Source organism: Tenrec ecaudatus, chromosome 12 (genome assembly GCF_050624435.1).
Source record: "Tenrec ecaudatus isolate mTenEca1 chromosome 12, mTenEca1.hap1, whole genome shotgun sequence".
NCBI lineage: Eukaryota > Metazoa > Chordata > Mammalia > Afrosoricida > Tenrecidae > Tenrec > Tenrec ecaudatus.
This window is the reverse complement of record NC_134541.1, coordinates 6,290,533-6,310,797: the sequence shown is the minus strand read 5'-3', so window position 1 is coordinate 6,310,797 and position 20,265 is coordinate 6,290,533. Positions and strand designations below refer to the sequence as shown.

Below are 20,265 nucleotides of genomic sequence, written 5' to 3'. Positions count from 1 at the left end.
CGTCTACCTTGACCAATGGAGAAAAAGGTGGAAGAAGCCCATCGGATCACCATGGATGTGGTAACACTGAGGTGAGGATTTCGTGCGGTTTGGGATTTCCGTTTTAAATGACTTCTCTTGGCCTCGGCAAGCTTTGGGCTTGACGGTTGCTGAAAAGCATTGCATGAAGGTCAGCAGGCTCAAAGAGCTGATCTTTCCATCCCTCGTTCAAGCAAGGACATCACTAATGCAGATGGTTTTGTGGAAGGAACCATCGCCTGGGGGCGGGGTGGGCGTCTTGGATTTACTCGAGCCAGGCCCATCCAGAGTGGTTTCTGAGATCTGCAGGCCGGTGAAATTCAAGGCAGAGGTCGTCTGCGAGGGTTATAAAGACTTTCGAGGGAGATAGATTTCCTCAAATGACACAGAAGAATCTTGGGGGTTATTATGATTTCGTTTTCATGGCAATTGTGTTGGTGAGGGAAAGACCAGGAAATGGGGGGGGCGGTTTCTTCCACGACAATGCATGTGCTCATTCTTAACGGGCGGCAAGGACTGTCCTAGAGGAATTTCCTTGGGAAACCTTCTCCCCCCCTACCCTAGGACCCTGATCTTTCCTCTTCAGGCTTGTTATTACCCTCCCCCCAAACTCAAGGACTATGGGAAAGGAACACAGTCTGGGCCCCTCGAGGCAGTCCAAACTGCTGGGTTGCTTTGGTGTAAACCGAAAAGCTCGAAACTCTTCGGGGAGAGTCGAGATGTGGAAACACCACTTTCCGAAGGGCGTGACCTTGGCTGGAGGAGCTGTGAGACCGCGGGGCCTCCATTGTGATGTTTTTGGTTCATAAATGTGCCTATTAATGTGTAGGATGCTCTTGGACTTACCCTTGTAAACAGACGCTGCACCTACCAGGGGCTTCAAGAAATTCATGAACAAATGGAATTAAAAGCGAATGGAATTGGCCCATGGCCTTTTTGAAGCCCCCCCCCCGCCCCCCGCCCTCCATACAGGTATCAGAACTCGAACCGAACTCACAGCAACCCTGCACAACAGAGCAGAGCTGTCCCTGGGGCTTCCGAGGCTGTAAGTCTCCACAGGAGTGGAAAGTCGCATCTCTCTCCCACAGAGTGGCTGGTGCTTTTGAACTGCTGACCTTGTGGTTTGCAGTCCAACGGGAACCCACTATGCCAGGGTCTCCTATATGCATATAATCATCGAAGAAAAGTCTGGGATGATTTTAACTGTCCCCAGGAGAGGGCAAGTGAAATGTAAACTACTTTTAAATCAACTCTTTTCCGTTTGGGTGGACTTTCCCTTTCCTCCCCAGAGCATAAGCATCTTTGGCATTTCCTGTTGGATGGCAGGTGTTGAATTTCCAGCTGACAGGGCACGTGAGCCTCCTTCTGAGCAAAACTCAATTAGTGAAAATCTCCACCATTGCTGAAGTTCTACCAGGACAAGAGCGTTCGTCCCAACAGCCCATCTGGCCAGTGCAAACTAGGGCACACTCAGTACACCTTTTCAAAAACCAATCCCTCTTGTCTTTAATTAAGCCTGTAATTAAAGACCAATCTTTAAAAATGTAATTTGTAGTTTCCCGACAATACTCATTTCACATCTGACTTCTGATGTGGGCTAAATTATATTGGAACGAATTTTTACTACTTGGAGACTCGGGATAAGCCAGGCTTCATTTGAGATTGATTTAAATATATTGATGTTTCCATATTTATTATTTAATTGCCACTGGTTTTTATGGAGCCTGCATCATGCCCGGCCCGGCCATGCAACGCTGTGGAGCGCATCATATTAGCCTCCATTAAGGACCCTGGAGGGAGACCTGGTGGTGTCGGAGGTGAGGCTGGCCAGCAGTTCGAGCCCACCAATTTCTCCACGAAAAGACAGAGGAGGCGACTGCTCCCCGAAAGCGTTAGAGTCTCAGAAAACCAAGTGGGGCAGCTCTACTCTCTCCTCATGAGTCAGAATCCGCTCAATGGCAGCGAGTGGATCTCTCTTTTCTTTCTTTCCCCAGGTGTTTCTTTCTAATGAATTGACCGATGCGTTTCCCAGTTCTGAAATGGCCAGTAGACCGTAGGCAGACACTTCTTTGGGCTCCTGCTTGCAGCCAACAGCTCCATCAAACTGTTAGCCTTGATTCAGGGCCAGGTGAGTGGATTTTTAAGGACCCTGGTGGCTTAGTGGATTACCGGGTGGGCTGCTAACTTCTAGGTGAGCAGTTCAAACCCACCGGCCACTCCTCAGGAGACAGTGTGTCCTGCTCGCATAAAGATTTGCAGCCTGGGAAATTCTGTGTCTGAGTCTGAATCAACTCTATGGCAGTGGGTCTAATGGTCTTCTCGATAATGCCACACTGCTCTTCCCACAGGCAGGGAGACAGGGAGGAAAAACCCAGGATGAATTACATGAAGCCCACTGACTCATGTGACCCTTGTGGCTCAGAGGTGAACTGTGCTCAACCAGGCTGTCCAGGGGTGCGCCTTTACTTCCCAAACACCTCCGTGCGAACTCAAACTTGAATCCACCATTTGCCCCGCCCACAGCTCCACGGGGACCGTCCACACTCTGCACATTCCAGGAAGAATGCCCAGGCTCCCTGTGACTGGTGGTTGCCAACAGGTTGATTCCAACTCATCATCAAGCCCGAGGAGAACTGTGCCCTAGAGTTTCCAGGCTGCAATCTTTCTTTCTCCCAAGAGCCAGGGGGTAGGTTTGACCCAGAAGCCAAGTAAGTTAGTCACGTGCACCCCCAGAGACCCCCAGAGATGTGACAGGCCCCAAATAACACGACAAGCCAGCTTTGGGGCTCAAGCTCAGTGTAGAACCTACACCGAGGTCACCATACACCACACCTGCTAGCCACTGTCTGTCCCTTCACAGTCTACTCATGGTTCACCTGCCTGCTGACTGCCGCAGCATCCCCGGACAGGCTCACTCTGCTTTGGGGGCTATAAAACCCCTGGACTTGAGCAGGAGTCCCAGCGCTGGAGTGAAGGAGTGAGCCGAGAGATACTCCCAGGTCATCTGCTCCTTCTGCTCTTGCTCCTCCTGGGGGAAAGAAACAATGGGGGGGGGGGGAGGAAGCTCCCTCCAAGGTTAGGGTCCCTGGGCAACAGGATTCTCTCCTGCCCTTGGAAATGTATGGGGGATACTTGGAGACTGTATTCTCTTGAAGAAGCCAAGGTGAGAGGCTGGGGGAGGCTGGGGGAGGGGGCAGGTGAGCAGGGTTGTGGAATCTTAGGGCTGTGCACGTGCCAGCCAGGCCTGGCCTGTGAGTTGATTTATAGTTGAAGCAAAAGGCATTACCCACACAGGGAGGTGTGTCCCTATTCCAGCTGCGAGGCAGGAACCAGACTCCACCAGGGACGCAGGTGAATGGGGGGACAAGGCGAGCCCTTCTGCCGCCCCATGTGACCCCAGGATCTGAGACCCACCTGTCCCTTTCCTTTGTCCCTTGGTTCTGAGGGGTGGGCGGGTTCTCCATGCCTGGGGAGGCCCTCCCTACCTGTGAAGACCTTCCAAAAGGGGCATCCACACCAGTCCTCCCTCCCTAAATGTTTCCTTATTTGGGACCTGCTCCCTGGAGACAGTTTTCTTATTAAATCGAGTACAATCTCTCAGAAAAGGTTACTCATCCTGACCAGCGGGAGGAGCCACTCCCCAAATACCTTTTGAGTCATTTGGGGTTTCTATCGCCTTGCATAAACTTTGAATGGCTCCTTTTGTCGGAAAGATTATTATTAGGAAACACGTTCGCGAGCAGTCTGTACTTGCCATCATGTTGCACCGGCAGACGCAGCCGTGAGGGTTTGGGAGCTCCGAGCTCGGCAGGTGGAGCCTGCTGGGTGCCGGGAGCAGCTACCGCCCAGGGCCCCGCTTGGCCCCGGCACCTGACCGCAGAGATCCCAAGGGTGGGGCTGCCTAAGATGCAGGCAAGATGCAACACCAAGGGCCAAGGCTGCAAATCTGGAGTGGGGGTCGGGGTGGGTGGCAGTTGTCCAAGTGCCTGCGAATCAGGTGGCAGAGCTCCAGCCACCCCCAATCTGCCCACCTGTCGTGCGTGAAAGGACAGGTGCCCCCAGGTCAAAACACACTCCCTCCCTTTCCCCAAACAAAAACCACCAGCCTCTTAGGACAGCAGCTCTCCGGAGCAGGCGTTCCTTAGCCAGGCTGGAATCAGAAGCACAAGGTCAAAGGGGGAGGGGGGATTATAAATCCCAGCCCCACCCTTGATCAACAGAGTCAGAATTTCAAATTGCAGCTCACAGTATTTGCATGATGATGATGATTTGGAAATCTCTCGGGGAGGCTCTAGCTGGCAGCCAGGCACTGAAACCTACTAAGCCGACTGAGTGGATGGCTTTTGACCCAAGACAGGGGCTCACATCCAAACTATGGAAAGGGATGGGGAGTCACCAGGTAGTCTGTGGGAAATGGGGGGAGGGGAACCATGAGTTCCTGTCAATGAGGGAGGGACGACTGGAATGACAGCCTATCTGTGCCACGGAGTGCTTCCTGTGGACGGCCAGCTACGAGTGTTCTCAAAAGCAACACCAAAACGTCTTGGGCAACCTGGTGACTGGCCTCAGACTGCGGCCCGCAGATGATGGGAACGGCCGTGTGACCTGACAGAGCTCCGTGCCAGGCGGGCTACTGCCATTGTCATCGTAAGGCCCAAGGCCCAAATGTGATGCCGCGTCAGTAGGCCCCCTCCGGACCAGGGTTTGGGCGCTCCAAGGTTCGAAGCACATCTTCTGCTCTGTCTTCACGGAGGTTTCTCTTTGTTTCAGTGGGCTGTTAGTGTCGGGTCGTGTGTTTGTGTTCCGTGTTGATTTTGTATGATTTCCTGCATAGGAGACCCAGGTTAGGTCAACCTATAGGGACCACAAGAACCCCTGGGGGTGCAGTGATTACTCATCCAGCTGCTCACTGCAAGGTCAGCAGTTCGAAACCACCAGCTGCTCTTCAGGAGAAAGGCAGGGCTTTACCCCCTGGAAAGAGTTACCGTCTCGGAAACCCACGGGGGCGGTTCTACCCTGTCCTAGAGGGTCACTCTGAGTCAGCACCGACTGACTCAATGGCAGTGAATAGATTTGGTTTGGTTGAGTGTAGAGACTGAAACTGGATCAATACACTCAAAGGGCCAGGACAGAGGAGGCTGGCAGGAAGTGGGAGCTGACAGCAAGGAGTACAAGGAGGAAGAGATGTCCGGGATTCGACTGTGTGATTGAACCATTGAAATGGGTGATATGTAAACTGCACGTTGGTGAAATGATTACAAAGAAACAAGCTGCATGACTCAACTATGGAAGGATATCTGCATTAAATCCCAATTAATAATAAAAACATCCTAATTTGTCCTTACAAAGTCGCACGTGTATGTCACTGGGTCCGAATCGCTCCACAGACGCCCTAGTGGCTCAGTGGTTAAGTGCTCAGTAAAGAGGGAACCTAGCCTGCAGCTCCGTGGAGGTCTGCAGCCTGGAAACCCTCTGGGGCAGCCCGGCTCCCCCATGGAGGTCAGTAGGCAGCCAAATGGACACGCTGGCCTCCAACAAGACAGGAGTGGTGGGGGCGGGGGCTGGGGCGGGGGGTGGACCACACCAGGCAACACGGTCAGAAGAGGTGGCAGCAGCAGCATGACTGTCCATCAAATTCATGTGCAGGGTTGCAACAGAAATGTATCCTTCTTAACAAACATATCCCTGTAGTTATAACAACAAAAACCATTTGTCATACGTGCAGCTGACATGTATCGATATCCCTCCAAAGCCAAAACTCTGTGCTAATTTACCTTGTGAACTTCTAATGAGCCATCTTCATTACTCCAGAGTGCCAAGCCTTCGAATCACATGGCTCCGTCTGCGAGCGATACGCGCGTTCTCGGCTCTGTTCGCTGCTCCTGGGTTTGTACAGTTGCGGATCCTGTCCAACTTTCTGGGGTTTGAGCTACAGCTTGGTATCATTCGTGGTGAATCTACGTTGATAGCTTTTTTGAGAATGAAGTAGTGATTTAAGGAAAAGGAGGCAACCTTACAAGTGGCTTCCACTCCGTTACTAAAAAAGTCATTCGAGCAGAAAGGTTTCACAAAATCTTTTTGCTGTTTTTTCATACACGCTAAGAAATATGACATTTGAACAAGTAACACCTCTATTGGTCCCACATCGTCCTATGATTGCAGCTGATAATAGCATGACTTAGAAGTCTGTGTCGGAGAAAGAGGAGGCTTTCTGCTCCCCTAAAACAGTTCTACCCTGGCCTGTAGGGTCACGATGACTAGGAATTGACTCGATGACAGTGGGTTTGGGGTTTCGCAGGACTCTGTGTGGTCAGTAAGGGAGGCGGGAAGTGACACTGTGAGTTACCATCTGGGTGACAGCAGCACCCTTAGTGACACCACGTCCACACGGCGTCCACAGGGTCGCTCTGTGTGAAGGGCGTCAGGCAGCGGAGAGGTGCCAGAGCCAGCGCTAAGACTTGTAGGGCGAAGGTAGAGGGATTCCACGTTCGCGTGGCCCCCTCTGCTGGCCGCGAAGACCAGCCAGTTCTCTACAGCAGCCTCCCGGGGGACCTCAACGGGACCTGAAACCGGAGAGTTTACAAAGCAAAACACTAAAGGGGGTGAGGTCTTGTTTGGTCCTGACAGCTACCAAACGGCCATAGCCACCCTCAAAGAGAAGACACCACACACACACACACACACACACACACACGCGCGCGCGCGCGCGCGCGCGCACACACACACACATGCACACACATTGCAGAACAGGTACTATTTCACCTCTCATTTCACTGGAGCCCGTGGACTCTCTCCTGGGGACCTGGGGGGTCAGCATCGAGCAGTGTGCTCTGGTGCTCAGAAGGGGCTCATTGGGGGCTGTTGGCTATGGATTACCAGCCCTTTCTTCCTCGCCTGTCTTCGTCCAGAAGGTCCATTGAAACCCGTCCACCAAGGATGACCCTGCCGGTATCTGCAATGCGAGAGCCGCAGCTTCTAGCCTCCCGTGACCATATAGGACAGCGCAGCATGACAAACGGAAAGACAGGTTTGGCCCTCAACTCTACATGGGGTATAGAAGCAGCAGAAGTCCTCCCAAGGTTGACTAAGGGAGGAGACAGTCACAGTTTAAAAAAAAGACAAGGGTTCTATGTGCTCCGCAGCAGGTCACCAGCGAGAGCTGGGGTGGCCTGGGGGATGGGGGCGGGGTAAGGTGGGAGCAGGGCAGCTCTCTCTTCCCCTCGTCCTCCTCCACCTTTTAGAGGGCATGGGTAAAGGGGACGTGGCTGTACTCTGTAGCGTAGTGGACTCATAGAATGTTTGCGCAGGTAAAAGCCACCGAGCCTGAAACCTGTGAAGTGTTTAAATCGGCCTGTGTGTGACTGTACTCATCATAAGTGTTTCCATTAAACAGCAGCTCAGCTCAAAACTGGCTCAGAAAGTCCAGTGGTGGGCTTCAGGCACAGGTGGAACAAGGTGTTGAAACAAAGCTGTCGGGACTGTATCTGGTTCCATCTCCTCCTCTGGCTTTCTCTGTGTAAGAGGGTTCGTTCTCTGGTGGCAACGTCCTGATATTGGCAGGAGAGGTGAGGGCACCAGGCTGCAGGCCAACCGGGGTGCTGGGCTCAGTAAGAAAGACCAGCAAGGGCTGGAGTGGAGGGCCTGAGGCCTGGGACTGGCTCAGCTGTGTTCACAGTGAGGGGGGATGTGGGGTGGGGGACTCTGATCAGCCGTCCCAGGACTCCTCTGTCCTCTCCTTTAGGTGGGATGGAAGCCACAGACACAAGAAAGGGGCCCAGCCTGCTGGCCTTGCTCTGAGGGTGGATTCCACCAGGCAGCCAGGAGACGAGAGCGCCCTGTGCCTGGAGGAGGCCCCCTACTCCCACGGGCTCCTGCCACTCATCATGGTGGCAGTCTGGAGTCCTTTAAGTTCTACTTAGCACATGTGGTGTGTGGTTGAGAAGCCAGGGACCTGAGATGCCTCCTGTGGGGCTCTCAGAGCTGGTGCTGTACACGGGCCTCTGTGAACATGAGCCCAGGCCATATCTAATGCTCCTGGAATCCCCGGGACCTGCGTTGTGTCCCAGGCTCTGGCATGCTGACAATTGTTGGTTTTTTTTAGTGGAGAAAGACTTCAAAAACTTCTCTGCCTGGACAAAGGAGGGAGAGAGGAGAGGAGAGGAGAGGGGAGGGGAGGGGAAAGAAGAGAGAAAGAATAGATGGAGGAGAGAGAAAAGAAAAGACTGGATTCCTGACCCAGGTCTACAGTGACAAACTGCCAGCCATGTAGTGATGTATAACAAGAATTTTTCACCCACTAGGAGGTGGATGGTCTGAAACCAAGGCATGACAGGACCAAGTTCCCTCTCAAGGTTCTAGAAGGTCCTCCTGCCCACCCTGCCCTCTCCCACCACCCCCAGCTCCTGGTGGCCCCCTGCAGTCCTTGTCTGTAGCTACCTCTGTCTCCATCTCCACGTGGCATGCCCCATGGCATATCACTGCTTTAAAATGCCATCTTTCTTCTTCTCAGAAAGACACATCCCATGGAACCTGGAGCTCACCTCTAACCTGGGTGACTTCATCTGGAAACCCTGCACTTCTCTAGAGTGAGAAGACTATTTCCCAGTATGGTCACGTTGACATATCTTTATATTTTCTGGAGGGTTAGGACATGGAACTATCTTGGCCTGTGGGGGGAAGCGGGGGCACAACTCGCCTGAATACTGAGGGAGAAAAGGACAAAGACAGTGATAGAGGGAGAAAGAGAGAAGTAGAGAAGAGAGAGAGGTGTTCACAGAAGGCAAACAGACCAGCCACCATGTAGACCAGGTCTCACCTGCAGCCTCCCTGCACAGGGTGGGGCACAGCTGAAGAGAATTTGAAAGGCAGTTAGTTGGCCAAGCACTGTGCCTGGTCGCCCCTTCTGGAGGAAGCAGCTACTGTAAAACAGTCCATCAATCGGGTGACCTGCGGGTTTGTTTTGTTTTTCCTGATTGGTTTGCTTGCAATACCTGAGTTGCCTGCAGAGTCGAGCCTATGACCTGGGAGACTGTAGAAGGAACACAACGAAGGCATGACATGCCAGCAAAACCCAGCAGGTAGTGTGTGCGCACCGACCCGGGCCCAGCCTTCACCACTGCTAGTGAAATCCCCCTGGAGAAGAGAGCAGAACTCAGGTCCACCTGAGACCTTCTCCTTGCTCGGGCTCAGCCTACACCACACGGGTTGTCTGGGTTCTTTGTTCAGGTTCTGTCTACACAACACGGGTTGTTTGGTCTGTGTGCTGTCGAATCCATTCTGACTCATGGTGGCCCCTGTGACGGAGAACTGCCTGCAGAGCTTGATAACATCACCTTAGGAGCGCAGGTCACCAAGGCTTCGAACCGCCAACCTTTCAGGGAGCAGCTGAACGCTGAACTACTGCACCAGCACAACGCGTAAGGCCAGGAAAAGGGCGGCCATTGCTTCAGAGTTTCCCAGCAGGGAAAGAAAATCAACCATCGTCCATCCCCCTGTGAGGGGCCCACAAACTTGTAATACGAATAATGGTAAGGGCATCTTCCGTGGCAGCCTGCCTGGGGCTACAACTTCAGTGTCAGGGTCCTCACCCAGCACAGCTGCAAACCACGTGGGCTGCACGCTTCCAGAAACCTGCGCTGTGGGGGGGAGGGGTGTCCCAGGATGGAGGGGGGAGGGTTGCGCATCCTTTTTGTGTCCTGTTTACAGCCGTTCTGATTAGAGATGAGGCACAACTGATTGGTATAAATCACAACCAGACCTCCTGGACCAGTGGTGGCAGGCGGGGCTCAGGCTTCCCTGACGATGATCACATCGTGGACTGAGAGGTAGAATGACCACTGAGAGCTGTGAGGAGGGGCTGGGGGTCCAGGCAGGGCTCACCGACGGGCAGCTCTGAGCTCCCGTCCAGGGGCCAATGCTCCTGGCTGGCAGATCGGCCTTTTCCTGACTCTGAGTCTCTTCTCCGGAAACAAGGACCGTGAGGGGCAGGCTTGGCCACGGTCGTTCCCATCACTGGCGATGCCTGGGAGGGCTGGACAAGGACAAAAGAAGAGCTGCACGTCCGCGAGTGGCTTTGGAAAAGAACCTTCCACGTTCTGTGGGATCCCGGAAGAAGAAAGATTCCCCGGGGGCACGGTGATTCCGTGGGTATCAGAAAAGTTGCCGGCTTGAACCTACCGGGGCCACCTCCTGGGCGGAAGAGGTGGCCTTCTGCTTCATACAAATCACAGCCTTGGAAACTCCATCCTACAGGGTTGCTACGAACGGAAATCCGCTCAACAGCAGGGGGCTGAGCTGCGGTTGGCCAGCGGAAGGACTTGGCAGACTTGGGAGAAATACAATTGCAATGATCCTGAGAAGGGCGGGTGATGAGCCCTGTCTGGTTGACTTTGAACTTGGCATCAAGAAAGACCAATCACGAGGAAAGGACATGGCGGGGGGTGAGGAGGATCCGTGACCGTGGGGAAACCCCCATGGGAAGATGGATGTGCGTGTGGCAGCACCCATGGACTGGCACATGGTAGTAGCTCCTTCTAGTCACCATGAGTAGGCACAGACTCGATGGCAGTTAAACACCAGGGGTGATAAGGAGATGTGAGAGGAGTGGCCATGATGGTGAGGAGCCATGAGATGGGTGATAGATGATGGCTATAGGCAGATGTGAGGGGAGATGGACAAGTAATTGGTGGCCAGCACTCGGCCCAGAGCCTCACGCTCCAAAAGCATGCTCAATGTTGATATTAGGTGCCATCCAGTCAGATCTGACTCACAGTGACCCAATGGGTTACAGAATACAACACCGCCCGGCGTAACACGAAGGGAGTGCAACAGAGCAGCAAGGGGAGCAAAGCAACCAAGTCCCCGAGGAATTCTGAAAATAGACTTCGAACTTGGGGGCAGGGCTTGGCACCAGACCCGATCAGAAAACATTCACTAGGGTCATCAGACAGACCTGGAACTATTCATAGGCTATTTTCTTCTTTTCTTTTTTCATGTCTATCTATATAAGATAGGCAGGATAAACAATCCCGAGGAGAAAACAATGAGACCGACAGTTCCAGGGGGACAGGGGAGAGGAGGAGGTGTGGGAAAAGGAGCAGGGAGCCACCAAACCCAGGAACAAGAGAACAACAAGAGATCTAAACTTGATGATGGCCAGGAGGGCATAGAATGCCTGGAGGGGTTCGATCAAGGGCAATGTAGATGAGAGTCGAATGAAGGTTGAACATGATAATGGGGCAGGAGGAAAGTAAATGGAAATAGAGGAAAGAACTAGGAGGCAAAAGACATTTATAGAAGTATAAACATAGGCATGTACATATGTAAATATATTAATATATAACAATGGGGATAAAGGTTTGTGTTCATATATTTATAGGTTAAGAATTAAGGGAGCAGACGAATATTGGGCTTCTATTCAAGTCCTCCCTCAACACAAGAACACTTTGTTCTAATAACCTGATATTCTGTGATGCTCACCTATCCAACACGATCACTGAAGACAAAATGGGCACATAAGCTAATGTGGTGAAGGAAACTGATGGTGCCCGGCTATTTTACAAGCTATAATGACTGGGGTCTTAAAACCTTAAAGTTAAACAACCAGACATCTAGCAGGGAAGCAACAAAGCCCACCTGGAAGAAGCACGCCAGCCTGTGTGATCACGGGGTGTCGATGGAATCAGGTATCAGGCATCAGAAGACTCAAAACAAACAAGCTTTTATCTTTTTTTACATTTTATTAGGGGCTCATACAACTCTTATCACAATCCATACATATACATACATCAATTGTATAAAGCACATCCGCACATTCCCTGCCCCAATCATTCTCAAAGCATTTGCTCTCCACTTCAAACAAACTTTTCTATGTGAAAATGGGAGTGCGGAATGGAAACCCAACACCCAACTGTAGACAATTGGTCATCCCCTCACAGAAGGGTCACAAGGAAAGGACAAGCCATCAGGGTGCAGTATAGCACTGACGAAACACACAACACCCCTCTATTTCTTTAATGTATACACACACACACACACACACACACACACACACACACACACACCCATCATGACTCCAGTTCCCTCTTACAAATCTGGCTAGACCGGAGCATTACCCTGGCACAAATAAGAGCTCTCAATACACAAAATCCAGGACAGAAAAACCCCTCAGGTCCACTCTTGAGAGTAGCGATACCATGAGGGTAGGGAGAAAGTGGAGGGAGAAGTGTGGAGAAAGGGGCAACAGATCACAATGAACGATGTGACAACACACACACCCAGAGGGTATCAAGGGTTCACGGGGGTGGGAGGGGAGGGGAGGGGGAGGGAAATAAGCTGATACCAAGGGCTCAAGTAGAAAGAAAAGGTTTTGGACATGATGATGGCAACCTAAGTACAAATGTGCTTGATACACTGGATACATGGATTGTGGTAAGAGCTGTAAGAGCCCCCAATAAAATCATTTATTAAAATTTAGAAAACAAAAACCCTGCCCAGTCCTGCACCATCCTGACAAGTGTTACGTTTGAGCCTGTTGCGTCCTTACAGCCACTGTGTCCATTGTTTGGTTGAGGGTCTTCCTCGTTCTCACCGCCCTCCCACTTTCCCAAGCACGACGTCCGTCCCCGGGGACTGGTCTCTCCTGACTGCTCATCCAATGTCTCACCATCCTTGATTCTAAGGAACATTCTGGATGAACTTCTAAGACAGATTTCTTTGTTCTTCTGGCAGTCCGTGGTATTTCTACAGCACTATGATTCAAATGCATTGATTCCTCTTTGCTCTTCCTTATTCAAAGTCCAACTTTCACACGCACACGAGACCACTGCCACCACTTGTGCCACCATCCGTCTGCTGGTCATACTACCTTGTGTGCTGCTGTGTGTGATGCTGGAAGCTATGTCACTGGTACTTCAACTACCAGCAGATTCACCCAAAGTGAGCAGGGTTCAGCAGAGCTTCCAGACCAAGAAGAGACTGTGAAGAAGACATAGGCTCTGTAGGAAGGGATGATGGAGAAGCTCAAGATCAGCAACCAAAAACAAGGTCAGGCAGGGGCTATGATGAAAAATGGAACATGAAAGGAATATGGAGTTACCATATCAAAAAAGATTCATCAACATTCACCATTTCAAGAAATAGCATGTGATCAAAACCAATGATCCTGAAGGAAGAAGTTTGAGCTGCGCTGAAGACATTAGCCAAAAACAAGGTTCCGGGAATTGACAGAACACCAACTGAAATGTTTCAACCAGCTGAAGAATCCCCAGAAGCACTCACTCATCTACGCCAAGACATTTGGAAGACTACCTGGTCCACCAAGTGGAAGAGATCCAGATACTTGTACCCATTCCAAAGAAAGGTGACCAAATAGAATGTGTAAATTATAGAACTACATCAGTAAGATCACATGCAAGTAAAATGTTGCCAAAAATCATCCAATACTGGCTGGGGAACTGCCAGAAATTCAAGCCTGGTTCAGAAGAGGATGTGGAACAAGTGATCTCAAGGTCATATTTTGGGCTTTTCCCATGGGCTTGTTTTAATTTTCTTCAGCTTCACCTTGAACTTACATATGAGCAATCGACGGTCTGTTCCATAGTGGGCCCCTGGCCTCATTTTGCCCATCAATACTAAGCTTCTCTATATGTGATCAGTTTGATTTCTGTTATTCCATTTGTGCTGAAGAAGCCATTGGTCTTGCAAAATTCTATCATAAGATCTCTTGGTTCATTTCTATCATCAAGACTATATTTTCCAACTATTGTTCCCTCCTCTGTTTCCAACTTTCACATTCCTATTGACAAAAATTATTGATGCATCTTGGTTACATGGCTGATCAATTTCAATTTCATACTGAAGACATTGGTAGAATTCTTCAATTTCTTCCTCACTAGCTTGAGTGGTTAGTGCGTACAATTGAATGATAGTTGTATTGACTAGATTTCCTTCTATGCATATAGCTGTCAACCCAGTGGTTCTCAACCTGTGGGTCTCAACCTCTTTGGGGTCAAATGACCCTTAAACAGGGGTCACCTAAGACCATCGGAAAACATATTTCCAATGGTCTTAGGAATGAGACACTGCTCCTCTATCCATCTCCAGACAGGTCCGCCCACATGCAGATACGCCCACATACGAGTACCCAGCATGAAGACTGTTACCATGCTACACCATGCTTCAAGACAAAATTTCATTGGTTTGCAATTAGAAATAAATATTTCACAATATATTGTTTTTGTGATTAATCACTATGCTAATCATAATGAACATACCATTATGTTCAATTTGTAACAATGAAAATACCTCCTGCCTATCAGATATTTACATGACGATTCATAACAGTAGCACAATGACAGTGATGAAGTAGCAACGAGAATAATGTTATGGTTGGGATCACCACCACATGAGGACCTGTATGAAAGGCTCGCGGCATTGGGAAGGTGGAGACCCAGATCTGGAATTATCATTTTGATGATGGATGTGATGCCATTCCTCTTCAGCTTGCCATTCCCGGGATCGGAAACCATATGCTCGTCTGATTCCCAGGGACCTGTCCCAGTCCATTTCAGCTCACTCATGCCTCGATATCAATCTTGAGGTGTTGCATTGCATTTTTGACAACTCCCAATTTTCCTAGATTCAGATTTTATACATTCCAAGGTCCAATTAGTAATAGACGCTTACAGCTGTTTCTTCTAGTTTGGGGTTGTGCTCCATCAGCAACTGAAGGTCCCAACGGCTTCGCCTCGTCCACATCATTATGGTCAACTCTACTTTGAGAAGGCAGCTCTTTCTCTGCGTGTTTTGTGTGTCTTCCAACCGGAAGGGCGCCATCTGCTGGCGCCGTATCACACACTGTTCCATTGCTGCTCACGGGGTTTTCAGTATCTGACAGTGTTCACTACTCGTCACAAGGTTCTAGTTCCTCAGAAGTGGACCGCCTATGCCCTTCTTTGTAGTCTGTGTTTAGCCTGGAAGTGCCAATAAGATCTTTTCACCTTGGATGTCCCTGCTGGTAATTGAAATACCCGAGACACAGCTTCCAGCATCACAGCAACACGGAAGCCACCACAGAACGACAAACGGACAGACAAGTGGCAGCACACTACTATGTGATTCTGCAATTCCACTCCTAAGACTTGAAAGTCAAGCCTCGGCTACTTGTACACCAATGGCAGAAGGTAGAAATGATGTAAATGCCCAGCAGAGAATGAGCGGCTCTAAAGAGCATGCGATGCGTACTTACAATGGACTACTGTCCAGTCGGGGAGAAAAGTAGCCTTGATATGGTTGAAGCTTGAAAATACACGCTGGGTAGACTAAATCAGCCACAAAGGACGAGTATTGTCTATCCTCACATAAAAGGACAAAAAAAGGCAAACGTGTAGATGCCAAAGTTTATCAATGAGCACCAAGGCAGGAAGAAAGGGGAAAGGCGAGCTATTGCTGGTGGAGCACAAAGTTTCAATTTATGGTGATGGAAAAAATCACTTTGATTAAGGCTTTGGTTGCACCATCCATTATTGTCAGTGCTGTCAATAAATTGCCAAGAAGTAGAATAGACAAGGACGTGACAGCCGCGTTTGCAACAATGATCCCCAGAAAGAGAATTCGGGATGACTCCCAAGGCTGCTTGTGTACAACCAAACTCCTCTTCATGAGATTTGTTTCCTTGGTTTGGAGGTTTGAGGTCAGAGTTTCACAACATATCCCAGTTAATTGGCCTAATAATATAGTTAGTGATTCTGTTCTACCTCATAGTTTGTTGCAGGGGCCTGGGGACTTAAAAGTGTGGGAGTGGCCCTCAAAAGCATGAGAATTGATCTCCATTCCCTTGGAGCAACAGAGGAAGAAGGTGAGTCAGGAACAGAAGAAAATAGATGGGTTGCTAATTGCCCCCTGTGGCAGTTACATATTCTCCTGTCAACTTGTGAAGGGGTGGAGTCTAACCTGTCAATCAGGTCACAGCTTGATGACATCATTTGCGAGGCACAAACAGAGTTAAATAGCTCACTAGAGGCCCGATACACACTCACTGCCTGCAAGACATTCCTGTTGACAAGCCACATGGAGTTACGCTGATAGAGCCAGGGCCCTGGAGCTGGAGAAGCCATGTGGAGACCCACACCAGCGCTGAGATGCTTCCACCACCACCACTGAATCCACAAGACTTTCCACCCACTGACCTGTGATCTTTCTGCATTTGGCATCATTGCATGTGTTTTGTGAGTCTGAAAAGCAATTTATAGATTGGTATGGGAAATATGGGCTGATATCGGATTTATGGGCTTGATCAGAACTGGGCTGGGATGTTTTCTTAATATACAATTACTCTTCTATATAAAGCTCTCTCTTTTTTTAAAATTTAGTTTATTCTCTAACCCTTGCGGCACCTCCAGCTCATATGTGGACTGACTCTCGCAAACCACCATCAAGCTCTTTCTTACACACATATGAGCGTCTATGAAATTGTTTCTCTAGTCAACCCGGACTAACACATACACACACCTCCCCATGAATAACTACCCCCTTTACCACAAGGCCAAAAGCACAAGACAGTACCCAGAACCATTACTGAACATTCTGATCAAAGAGTCTCTAGGATAATTCTGAGCAAAGGGGAGGTAATGCAGAACAGAATTTCAAATTCTCACGAACCCCAGACTTTCTGGAAGTGTGGAGGCTGAATAACCCCCTGAAACTATTGCCCTGAGATGATCATGAAACCTTAAACCAAAAAAATAGTCCCTGAAGTCTTCTTAAAAGCAAATACGAGTTTAGCTAAACTAGTCAAAAGAAAAAAAAAGTCTTCTTGAGCATTCTGCTCTTTTAAGAACTATCTGTATGGGATCCTAGTGACCACAGCAACCTGAACAGGTGGATGAGAAGCTTCGGGGACAGTGAGTTTATGTTCACGGTGGAGGAACAACTCGGAAACAGAGGGTAGAAACACGTGCACAACTCGAAGAGCGCCATCAGTGTCAGCGAACTGAGCACATAGGAACTATTGCGTTGGTGTATGTCTTGCTCTATTTATTCTCAGCAACAAAATCAAGGAAACATAATTAGAAAAAGAAAGCTGTTGTCATTGAGTGGATCCCACCTCATGGTGACCCCATGTGTTACAGTGAATGTCCAACTGCTCCATTGGGATTTCCTAGACTCTGACCTTTACAGACGCGGATCACCAGGCCTCTCCTCCACAGCTAAACTCTCTCTCTCACTTGCAGTCTCTCCGAGACTGTAACTGTTTGCAAGAGTAAAAAGCCCACTCTTCCTTCCAAGGAGCCGCTGGTGGGGTTGAACTGTCAACCATGGGGATCACAGCCCAACGCATAACCACTACACCACCAGGGCTCCTTGCAGTAACACTAGGTGGGTTAAAACCAGCAACATTTGGGCTAGCAGTTGAGCACAAATCATTTGTGCTACCCAGGGATCTGTTCAGTCACATTGCAAGAGTGGAATTGGCAAGCCTTCCTTTGAAGGCCAGGGATAGCTGAGGGGATGTATGGGATCCAGTCTGGTAACCGACCTCAGCCCTGTCTGTGTGCGGGCTGGACATGGGCTCCGGTGTGTGGGTGGCTGCTGGGTGCAGAGGACACCTTGTCATGCTCACTGATCTTATCTGGTTTGCTTTTGTGAGCTCCCCCACCTGGGAACAGTGTGCCTTAGTCATTGAGAGTTTACTGGGAATACTTTTGTAGGGCATCTCCCCCCACTTCTCTTTTGGTCAATGTTTTCTTCAAAATCAGGAACAGATGTTGCGTATCGAGGTGGTGAGGAAACAGCGTTCTTCTTTGGCTGGCTGATGTGAATTCTGTTCATAGATTTCTTCCTCTGGGAATATCCTTGTCTTTCTGGAGGAATTTGGCCTCTCTGGAAACGTGTGGTCTTTTTGAAGTTAACATGCCTTTTCTTCTTCTCTAATATTAACTCTCTTTCTTTGGGAATGAAAAATGAATGTGAAAAATCTACCACTATTCTTCAGTTAAACAATTTTTTCAATATATGCATACGGTTTTTATTTAACTTTTTATTGCAGGTCGAGTGAGGATTTTCAGGGCATAGCAGTTTTCCCTTCAACAATTCGCACATGTTTTCTTTCCTACCATTGGCTGCCGACCCCCGACTGGCCGTCACTTCTCCCACTTCCTCCCTGGTCCCCAGTCCTCCTTCCTTCTGAAGCCCTCTGGACTTTGCCCTCATGCAAATGCTTCCCTTTTGATATCAAATCGTTACGATTCTAAGAAGTGTGTGCCTTCCCATTTTTGTTCCCCGTCTAGACCTGTTTATAATCAACCACGTGGGAGAGTTCATGTCCAGACCCAAGGGTGACTAAGGACCAGACTCCAGCTAACAAATGTGCCTGGTCTTTTTTCTGGTTGAGTTGGAGTGTTTCGCCACCTTTTTCCTCCTGCTCTTATCTAGGACCTTCTAATGAAACCCATTTAGGAGCAATTGGTAGTGGTCAGAAGGACCTGCTGGTCTCTAGGTTATAGAGAGGGACATTCAGGTTATCTGTTAGTCTATTGAACTAATTGTTTCCATGTGCATCTTATCATATTTTAAATTGAAAAGCAGTAGACTATGCTATTATAAGATTCTTGGCCTTTAGTGACATCATGGGTTATAAGTAGGGCTGCTAACGACAAGGTGAGCAGTTCAAAACCACTAGCCACTCCATGAGAGAAAGATGAGGCTTTCTGCTCCCAGAGAGAGTTAGTTTCAGAAACCCATGGGGCAGTTCCACCCTGTCCTGTGGGGTCACTATGAGTCGGAATCCACTTAGTGACAGTGAGTGGTTGATGATAAGATTCGAAAATGTACTTTTTTTTTACTTTTAAATTCTACAATGTGCTGCTTATTGAGGTTCCATAGAGATAACTTATAAATTTTCTATTTCAACCACTTTTAAGGGTACAGTCCTGTGATGTTAACGGCACTCACTGTGTTGTGCAAACAGGAGCCCTGTGGTATGGGGAAGGAGTTGTTGGGTTGGTAGCCAACGGTTCAACATCAGCAGCCACTCAAGGGAGAAAGAGGAGATGATCTTCCACTGTAAATACTCACGGCCTCAGAATCTCTAGGGAGATGTTCTACCTGTGCTGCAGGGTCACTGTAAGTCAGAATTGACACAATGTCAGGTGGTTGACTAGAGGTTGTACCACCATTGCCGTGATCAAGTTCCAAAACTGTTCCACCGCTTTTAAGAGAAGCTCCCTTCCCATGAAGCAATAACTCCTCATTTCTCCCCTCTCCACGGTACCAGGTACCCATCTCTGCATTTGCCTTTCTGAGGGATTTCACCCAAGTGGGGTCAAACCATGACTTTCCTTGTGAGTCAGACTGATTTCACTCAGCATCATGTTTTCAAGGTATTTCCATATTATAACAACTCCACCACCCCCCACTATCATCACCCCAATTCTACCGTACAAATCTGACTAGACCAGAGCATGTACACTGGTACAGATCAGAGCTGGAAACACAGGGAATCCAGGACAGATAAACCCCACAGGACCAATATTGAGAGTAGCCATACCAGGAGGGGAAGGGGAAGGTGGGAGAGAAAAGGGGAACCAATCACCATGATCTATCTATAGCCCCCTCCCAGGGGGATGAAAAACAGAAAAGTAGGTAAAGGGAGACATCGGTCAGTATAATATGTGAAAAAATAATAATAATTTATAAATTATCAAGGGTTCATGAGGGCGGGAGGTGGGAGGGAGAGAAAAAATAGAAGTTGATACCAAGGGCTCAAGTAGAAAGAAAATGTTCTGAAAATGATGATAACAAATGTACAAATGTGCTTGACATAATGGGTGGATATATGGATTGTGATAAGAGTTGTACAAGCCCCCAATAAAACGATTAAAAAGAAGAAAAAGAAGAGACTCTCAAACTTGCTCTTGAATGTAAAGTAGCTAAGGCAAAGGAGCTGGACAGAAGGTGCAAAAGACAAGGTAAAGTACTATATAGAGCTGGAGTTAGAAAACCAAGATGGACAAGCACACCCTACATTTCTCACGCTTGATGAAAGGAGGACCCCAGCAATCTCAAAGCTCCAGGCAGATGTGGTCATCCCAAGGGCCACTGTGAGCAGGCGTCCATCCTCTCTGAGCAGAAACTGGAAGCCCGGCTCCTCCCTCCTGCCTCCTTGGGGCCAATGGAGCCGCTTCAGCACCACCCGGAAGGCTGTTCAAGGAAGCAGCGAGCTCACCCATAGGAAGCCCCAGGGTGGGC

At 49.2% G+C, this 20,265-nt stretch overlaps 1 non-coding gene across 1 annotated transcript; it reads right to left on the bottom strand.

Annotated features, from left to right (window-relative positions):
- Positions 1–2,010: 2,010 nt before the first annotated feature.
- On the bottom strand, positions 2,011–2,146 carry LOC142423650 (small nucleolar RNA SNORA2/SNORA34 family). The gene has a single exon (XR_012779257.1). It is a non-coding gene; the product is annotated as a small nucleolar RNA SNORA2/SNORA34 family (small nucleolar RNA).
- Between the last annotated feature and the right edge of the window lie 18,119 nt (positions 2,147–20,265).